This window comes from Carlito syrichta, unplaced genomic scaffold (genome assembly GCF_000164805.1).
Source record: "Carlito syrichta isolate Samal-C Ts95f unplaced genomic scaffold, Tarsius_syrichta-2.0.1 Scaffold91638, whole genome shotgun sequence".
Taxonomy (NCBI): Eukaryota; Metazoa; Chordata; class Mammalia; order Primates; family Tarsiidae; genus Carlito; species Carlito syrichta.
The window spans coordinates 188,685-198,061 of record NW_007035734.1 but is presented as its reverse complement, the minus strand read 5'-3'; the positions used below and the strand labels follow the sequence as shown (position 1 = coordinate 198,061).

General features: G+C 44.7%; 1 protein-coding gene across 1 annotated transcript in view; it reads left to right on the top strand.

The window, feature by feature from the left end:
* Positions 1 to 5,495: 5,495 nt before the first annotated feature.
* NDUFAF1 (NADH:ubiquinone oxidoreductase complex assembly factor 1) overlaps positions 5,496 to 9,377 on the top strand; it is a 21,604-nt gene continuing 17,722 nt past the window's right edge. Inside the window, exon 1 of the mRNA XM_008059806.2 lies at positions 5,496 to 5,525. The gene's annotated coding sequence lies outside the window, so the exon portion shown is untranslated. The remainder of the gene's footprint in view (positions 5,526 to 9,377) is intronic.

The following is a 9,377-nucleotide window of genomic DNA, read 5'->3' as shown; positions in this document are numbered from 1 at the left end:
ATCATTCTTTTTTTTTTTTTTTTTTTTTTTTTTTTTGTGATCATACTCTTAACCACTGTTAGTCATTGGGTGCCTCTACCTGGTCTGGCAGACAACTACAGACTGCTTATCCAAGGCAACCAGGAGCCAGCCTGCTAGAAATAACTTTATAGTGTGAAAAAGGTGAATGGGCAAGATTGTAAAGGTGGTAAAGATGAGGCCAAAAGAAGGTACAAACATAGTAGGGAGGGGAATTTTTCTAGAGTGTTTCCATTGCTACAGGAGAGAGGTGCCATGAGCAGCTGGCATGCTCAGGCCATCAACTTGGCTACACCATCCTAGAAGCCCAGGAGGAGGTGACATGACAGACTTCCAGAATTTGGAGAAAATATCACTTCAAAGCCTCTAAATCCAACTACTCTGAATCTTCTGTTCTCCAAACAGCCCCCTAATCTAAGGAGGTTTTCTCTCCTGCAAAGTGGTTGTACTGCCTGGGTGAAACAAATATTCTTGGCAGATATACTTTTCATGATAAGTTGTTGTTAAATCTTATAAGTCATTCTCTCCGTCTTTAGTTAGTAGGGACTGGTTTACCAGAGCCTGATCACTTTTTAATAATGAACTGAGACTGAGAGGAGAGATTGCAGCTTGGAAAGTCCTGAGTTCAGTGTTCCCCTTCGCATAATACCATGCATTTTGTGCATGGTCCCCTCCTTGGTCTCCTTTCTTTTTATATCCCTTCCTTGGGTTAGATGATTTTTCCTTTTTTCTTTTCTTTTCTTTTTTAAATTTTTTATTTATTTATTTTTTTTGAGTTGGAGTCTCACTCTGTCGCCCAGACTGGAGTGCAGTGCCACTCCCAGTCACCGCAGCCTCGACCTGCTGGGCTCCGGCGATCCTTCTGCCTCAGCCTTCCAAGTAGCCGGAATTACAGGCATGCACTACTACGCCCGGCTGATTTTTTGATTTATTGTAGAGATGAGGTCTCCCTGCCCAGGCGGGTCTCGAACCCGTGAGCTCAGGCAATTCACTCACCTCAGCCTCCCAAAGGCGCGGGATTACAGGCTGAGCCACGGAGCCCGGCTGTGTTATTATTTTAAAAGAGGAAAAATAGACTGGGCACAAAGGCTCAGCCTGTTATCCCAGCACTTTGGGAGGCTGAAGCAAGAGGATTGCCTGAGCCTAGGGGTTCAAGACCAGCTTGGGCAACTTGGTGAGACTTTGCTTCTACAATAAATTACAAAAACTAGCCAGGTGTGGTGGTATTCATCTGTAGTTCCAGCTACTTGGAAGGCTGAGGCAGAAGGATCGCCTAAGCCCAGCAGATCGAGGCTGCGGTGGCCGTGAGCATGCCACTGCACTTTAGTCTGGGCGACAAGAGTAGACTCCAACTCAAAGAAAAAAAAAAAGAGGAAAAATAAGGAGAATAAGAGGAAAATGTTAAGTCAAAAGGAAAGGAAGAAAGCAAGCTGGACTTGAAGCCAAAGTGTCTCCTCTAGGCTCTTCCCTTATTTCTTCAACAGATATTTTTTTGGACACCTATAAGTGCTATATGCTTCCTTTGAGTAAAGTTTAATTTGGAGAGTTGGGGGGAGTTTGGGGCATATCTCAAGCACTCTTTCCCAGCTCTTTTAGTTTTATTTAGCTATTTATTTATTTTTTGAGTTGGAGTCTCACTCTTGTCACCCAAGCTGGAGTGCAGTGGAACGCTACGGCCACCGCAGTCTCGACCTGCTGGGCTCAGGCAATTCACCTCAGCTTTCTGAGTAGCTGGAATTACAGACGCACGCCACCATGCCTAGAAAGCTTTTGTGATTTATTGTAGAGACAAGGTCTCACCAAGTTGCCCCAGCTGGTCTCTAACCCCCCTGGGGCTCAGGCAATCCTCTCGTGTCAGCCTCCTAAAATGCGGGGAATACAGGCAGAGCCACTGCGCCCAACCTAAATGTATTTTTTAAAGTGCAAAATTAATAAGAAATGCCAATCCAGAAGTGTATAAAGTAAAAAAGAAGCCCTTATCCTCATCCCCCTTCTCTCCTAATCTCATTACCCTGGAAAAACTATGACTGGTTTGGCATGTATTATCCTTGTCGTTTTGGGGAACACATGTAAACACAAACCAAAAGAGGATCATGCAACATGTGTACCCTATAATGTAGTTTGTCCCAGCAGTGTTATACTGACTTAACTGCCAGACCAAGGTGGCCCAAGGGAGTCTAAGAAAGTGCTTTGTATAACCACAAGGTAATGTCTACCATCATAGGCCTGGGTTTGATGACTAAATTGTATATGTTGAGTATAGATTAAATGGAAAATCTTGGTTTTCCTTCTTTCTTTCTTTTTTTGAAAGCAGGATTTATTGAGAGGACAGAAAAGCTCCCAGAGAGGGAGGAGAACCAAAGGGGTTGCCCCGGTTTTCTTTCATTTAATTGCTTCTTCCTGGTAAATGGGAACAGATTTTAAAATGCTGTGGGGGCCGGTTGCAGTGGCTCATGCCTGTAATCCCAGCACTTTGGGAGACTGAGGCGAGAGGATTGCCTGAGCCCAGGGGTTCAAGACCAGCCCGGGCAACTTGGTTAGACCTTGTCTCTACAATAAATCACAAAAACTAGTCAGGGCGTAGTATGCGTCTATACTTCCAGTTACTTGGAAGACTGAAGCAGAAGGACCGCCTAAGCCCAGCAGGTTGAGGCTGCAGTGGCCGTGAGCATGCCACTGCACTCCAGCCTGGCGGACAAGAGTGAGACTCCAACTCAAAAACAAAAAAATAATGCTATGGGGCCAGCCCTCACTCTGGCCTCTCTCAGTGTAACTGGGATTATAAGTATGAGCCACCACACGTGGCCACAAATTACATGTCTTATTGTGTGTCATAGCAAAAAATATTTGAGAAACTGCTATATTGCTTCTCTCTCCCTCTGCTTACCACATCCTGCAGTCCAAAGAGCTTACCAGACCTGTTTGTAGGGGCCAGTTCTACCACCTTTTTGTCTGTTGGCTGGGCCATCTAACTTCTCTGAGTTTCATTTCTCTCAGGGGCGAAGGAGGGAAATAATATCTGTCTTAAAAGATCATGAGACGACATAAGAGTTGTGGTATGGTAAGTACCGGACCTTGGACTTGATTCTCTCTGTGAGTTTAGACAGTAAAAATCATCACCATTCTGACAAGCAGAACTCTTCCATTTTTGCACAGTCTATTTCATAACTCCATGTCTTGGTGTATGCATGTTCCTTCACCTGAATTGTCTTTCTCCCTATCATCTGCCTGTTACATGCCTTATCCGTCAATGCTCAGCTCATGATCTTCCTTTAGGAACTGCTCCCTAATTCAGATGAGCAGCTATGATGCAGTGTTGTGGATAATGAGCATGTATCCTAGAGATAGACAACAGACATGATTTGAATACCAGCTCCATCACTTCACCAGCTGTGACAAACTTGTGACTAGCATGTTGGTTAACATCTATTTCCTTACCTGGGAAGTAGGTGTAATGTTAGAACCTACTTAATAGGACTGTCATGAGAATTAAAAAATACCTGAAAAATGTCAAGCTTCCTGCCTCACCCAAAAGTGCTCAGTCTCTGCCGTATGTTCACAAACAGATAGACTGTTCTTTGTTGTCTCCATTTCTGATTTGGGTAGGTTTCAATTTTGTTTTGAACAAAGCTGTGGTTAAGCTCTAGTGGAGTCCACTATCACTGCCTGGGATGCTAAGGGAGAAGATGCCACAGACATCGCTGGGTTAACCTAAATAATCATTTCCTCTTGGCCCTTTGTCTTTATTTCCCTCTGTCCATGCCTCCATCCTCTCTTCTGCCTGACAATTTCATATCCTTCCTTTTTGATTTGAACAGTTTTCCTCCCTTCCAGTTTCCCATTCCCCACTGTTAATAAAATAGGGGGTTTCCTATACTTAAAAAAAAGCAAATGAAGATCAGGTGCAGTGGCTCATGCCTGTAATCCCATCTCTTTGGGAGGCCGAGGCAAGATAATTGCTTGAGCCCAGGAGTTTGAGACCAGTCTGGGCAACACAGCGAGACCTGGCCTCTACAGAAAAAAATTATCCAGACATCATGGTACACACCTGTAGTCCCAGCTACTTGGGAGGCTGTGGAGGGAGGACTGCTCGACTCCAGGAGGTCAAGGCTGTGTTGAGCAATGATTGTGCCATCTGCAATCCAGCCTGGATGACAGAGTGAAAACCTAACTCAAAAAAAAGCAAGCAATGTTTAGAGAAATGCAAATCAAAACCACAAGGAAATACCACTTCACACCCATTAGGATGGCTACTATTAAAAAACAAAAGAACAGAAAATAGGAGCAATAACTATCAGGTGTCATTGAGTTTGGAAAGAAGGAGTGGAAAGATAAAAGATCAAAAACAGCGAAGAGAATGAAATAGGATTTAGAGTTAGTGAGAGGAGGTTTTAAGGAGAGGAGTCAAGAATAGCCTAGAATTTCCAGCATAGAAGCATGTGGGTATTTACAGAAATAGGGACGATAAGAGGACATAATATGAAGAAATACGATATGTTCAGTTTTAGTTATATAGAATTTGAGGGGCTAGTGGTATATCTTACAGCTGGAACTGCTACAAAAAGTTGGAAATGTATGCTGGGACTTAGGGAAAGAGATTATCAAGTTGTGTGTAGATGGTACATTTAAAGCTAGAAAAGAAGATGCAGTCCGGGATATGAAGAAAACTCTCATTTAAGGTGTAGGAAGAAAATAGAAGAGTCAGTGAAGGAGGGAGATAAGGGAGGGCTCCAAGAGGTAAGTGTAGAGTAGAATTTTTTAAGTAGAATTTTTTTTTTTTTTTGAGTCAGAGTCTCACTCTGTCGTCCAGGCTGGAGTGCTGTGGCACAATCACGGCCACGTAACCTCCTCCCGCAGGGTTCAGGCGATTCTTCCGCCTTAGCCTTCCAAGTAGCTGGAACTACAGACGCACACCACCACACCGGGCTAATTTTGTGATGTATTGTAGAGACGCAGTCTCCCTAAGTTGCTCAGGCTGGTCTCGAACCCGTGGACTCAGGCAATCCTCTCGCTTCAGCCTCCAAAGTGCTGGGATTACAGGCGTGAGCCACTGTGCCCGACTGGCAAGTAGAATTTCAAAAAGGAATAGGAAGATGGAGAAAACATGGAAAAGGCAATGTATTTGGTGAGTTCCTTCGGAGGCAAAGGGGCGTTATCAAAAACTGGGTGCTCATATGAAAGGTGCAGGGATGGAGTCTGCAGCCTGAAGGGATACAGTAAGGAGGGGCAAAAAACTTCTCTAAATTCTCTCTACTCCCTCACATACAATAGAAAAGATTAGGAGGAGTGGAATCGAACCTTTTGAGGGACCAGGTGAACCAAAAGCCTCAGTTCCCCGGACTACGGTAATCCTTGCTACTCTTCCTGGGTCTCGGTAACCTGACGGAACTTAAGTGTTCTGACGTCTCGTTTGGGGTCGGAAGGAAAAAGCAGAAGGACCTATGCGGGAAAAGCACCCGGCGGGAAAGAGCGGCGACCCGGGCGGAAGACACACTTAGTCTCCGGAGGTGAGCGGTCGCTGGCTGGTGGCTGGTATGTCTGGGATATGGGAGGGCTACACAGGTCTGGCAGGTGAGGGTTGAGGATGCCGCCCAACCACGGCGAAAAGGCCAGCCTCCCGAGGCCGGACGGCTAGTTCGGGGACTCAAAGCCGGGACTCCAGAGTTCGTTTAGCCGCTTACTTGCTGTATAACCTCGGGTAAATTAGTCTTCGGACTTCCGTTTCCTCGTCGCTATAATTGGAATAATAATAGTACCTCTCTTAGGGTTGTTGTTAGGCGTCAATGAAAATACAGTTAAGACCGTTTCTGGCACTTGGTAAGCCCTGGATGTACAACCTTTACTAATACTACTCGCTGCTAACTCAGTTACGTTGTTAAAACTGACCGGCAACCTCAGCTTGGTGTTGTCCAGTTAATAGGTCAGGTTTTATATTCATTGGTTAAAAAAAAGCATTTATAATTTATTATTAGACAAGTAACAATACTACAGAGGGTTTGGAAAATAAGAGTAAATAATGTTGCTCATAATGTCATCATCTTACACATTACTTTAAGCCTTTTTTGTTTTACCCCAAATCTTTTTTTTTTTTTTTTGAGTTGGAGTCTCACTCTGTCGCCCAGACTGGAGTGCAGTGGCCGCTCCCGGCCACCGCAGCCTCGACCTGCTGGGCTCTGGCGATCCTTCTGCCTCAGCCTTCCAAGTAGCTGGAACTACAGGCGCGTGCTACCACGCCTGGCTCATTTTTGATTTATTGTAGAGATGAGGTCTCGCCAAGTTGCTCAGGCAGGTCACGAACCCGCCGGCTCAGGCAATCCACTCAGCTCATCCTCTCAAAGGCACGGGATTACAGGCTGAGCCACTGAGCCCGGCTCCCAAATCTTTTTTGTCTGTACATTTTTTATACTTGTAATGCTAGTGAATATGCAATTGTGGCTCCTCCTTATTGCCCTTTAGTAGACTAAGCATGGGGTTCACAAGAATCTTTTTTGTTTTTTTTTTGAGTCAGGATCTCTCTGCATCCCAGGCTGGAGTGCAGTGAACACTCATGGCCACCGCAGCCTCCACCTGCTGGACTCAGGTGATCCTTCAGTCTCAGCCTGCAAAGTAGCTGGAACTACAGGCATGCAATAACAGGCCTGGCTAATTTTTTCATTTATTGTAGAGATGAAGTCTCGCCAGTTTGCCCAAGCTGGTCTCGAACCCCTAGGCTCAGGGAGTCCTCTCGCCTTCACCTCCCAAAGTGCTGGGATTACAGGCTTGAGCCACTGTGCCTGGCTCATGGTTTTCTTTTTCTTTTTTCCCCGAGTTGGAGTCTCTGTCACCCAGGTTGGAGTGCAGTGGCACACTCATGGCCACCCCAGCGTCAACCTGTTGGACTCCAGCGATCCTTCCACCTAAGCCTTCCTGGTAGTGGGAACTATAGGCGCATGCTATCATGCCCAGCTAATTTTTGATTTATTGTAGAGACAAGGTCTTACCAAGGTACCCAGGCTGGTCTTGAGCCCGCAGGCTAAGTCAGTCCATTTGCCTCGGCCTCCCAAAGTGCTGGGATGCAGGCTGAGCCACCGAGCCTGGCCCCAGCTCATGGTTTTCATATTTCAAAATTATTGAGCATCAGTTATGTTCAGGCCAGTTAAGCTGCTCAGGCTAGTTAGGCTGATAAAAGCAAGATTCTAATGTTATGTAAGGGATATGAGAGGTGTTCACAGGTTCTTATGAAGATATGTAGGATGAACAGTGTGTCCTTTGACTTCTTCTAGTCAAAGACCACCAGGAACATACCTATAGCTGAACAGGTTGGATTTATTACCCCGTGTGAAGGAGAATGCACACCATGGGGAAATGAGGGTCATCTCAGTAAAAGGGTGTTAGAAGGGATTTATTGGATATAGATTAGTGTTAGGTGATTTTAGGGAGGGTTCTGCCAGGAGGTGGAGGTAATTTTATGATTGGGAGAGAAAACTAGAAGTGAGGCTAATGCCATGATTGATCAGGCTGCAGTAGTCACTCATGTCAGCCAAGATATAGACTGATCATTTTTGTGGTTTGAACTATGTTTTTTGCTATGTTCAGACTTTAGTCAGATGATCTTCTTAGAGTTCAGATTATGACCAATGGATGTCAGAAAACGGGCATATTTTGGAAGGTCTTGTGTGCCACTTCAGGAGTTTAAATTTCTGGAGTTTAAATTGTCATCATATTTAGAAAAATCACTCTTGTTTCCAGATAAAGGATGAATTGGGAGAGCAGAAGGAGATCAAAGTGAGGGAGACAAATTAGGACTTTGATTAGCCTTGAAGAGTGTTCCATGAACCAACAAGAGTGTTCCATGAACCAAAATTCAGCTGGGAATTTGATAGAAATGCAGCAGAATCTCAGGCCCTAGTCCACAGCTAATGAATCAGAATCTGCATTTTAACAAAATTCCCAGGTGATTTATAGGTACTTTAAAGTATAAGAAGTCAGGCAGGCATGGTGGCTCACGTCTATAATCCCAGCACTTTGGGAAGTGGAGGAGAAAGGATGACGTGAGCTCAGGAGTTTGGGACCAGCCTGAGCAAAATGGCAAGACCTCGTCTCTACAATAAACTGAAAACTTAGCTGGGCATGATAGTGCGCGCAAGTAGTTCCAGCTACTTGGAAGGCTGAGGCGAAAGGATCGCCGGAGCCCAGCAGGTCAAGGCTGCAGTGACCAGGGAATGTGCCACTGCACTCCAGAGTGGGCAACAGAGTGAGACTCCAACTCAAAAAAAAAAAAAATTAGCTGGGTGTGGTAGTGTATACCTGTAGTCCCAGCTACTTGAGGAGCTGAGGTGAAAGAATCACTTGAACCCAGGAGTTCAAGGTTGCGGTGAGCTATGATTGTGTCACTACACTCAAGCCTGGGTGGCAGAGTGAGACCTTATCCCTAAAAAGAAAAAATAAAGAGTGGTATTTAAATGTGATGGTATTATTGCTACTGTTATTTAGGTTCTGTCTCTGAGGAATACCAGTAGCGACTGATAGCTAGCAAAAAAGCCTGGTTACTCAAAGTGTAGGCCCTTGGACTAGTTGACATGAAGAATCTTGGGGATCTCATGAGATGTACAGTCAGATAACCCTCTTTTATCTATCTGTCATTCCCCTTGATCTTCAGAAGAACCTCTTAAGATAGGTAGGCTGGGCTTGGTCGCTTAACCTGTAATCCCAGCACTTTGAGATGCCGAGGCAAGTGGATTGCCTGAGCCCGCAGGCTCAAGACCAGCCTAGGCAATTTGGCCAGACCTTGTCTCTACAGTAAATAAATAAATAAATAAATAAATAAATAAAGCCAGGTGTGGTAGCACGCACCTGTAATTCTGGCTACTTGGAAGGCTGAGGTGGAAGGATTGCTGAAACCCTGTAGGTCAATGCTGAGGTGACTGTGAGAATGCTACTGCACTCCAGCCTGGGAGATGGAGTGAGACTCCAAATCAAAAAAAAAAAGTACGGTCAGTTGGTTCAGGTCCTGGAGTGAATTAAATATTTTATTTTAGAAACCTATAGTTTCTTTTAAAATCCAGTGTAAAAATTTTCTCCAAAATTGGAGGATTATGAGGCCCAATTAGGCCAGCAGCAGTTAAGTAAATTGAGTGAATTGAGAGACCTTTGTTTTATTCATTTTATTTTTTTATTTTTTATTTTTAGTTGGTGTCTTACTCCATCGCCCAGGCTGGAGAGCAGTGGCATGCTCACAGCCACCCCAGCCTCAACCTGCTGGGATCAGGCAATCCTTCTATCTCAGCCTTCCAAGTAGCTGGAACTACAGGCGTTCACTACCATGCCTGGCCTATTTATTTATTTATTTATTTATTTATTTATTTATTTATTTATTTTGA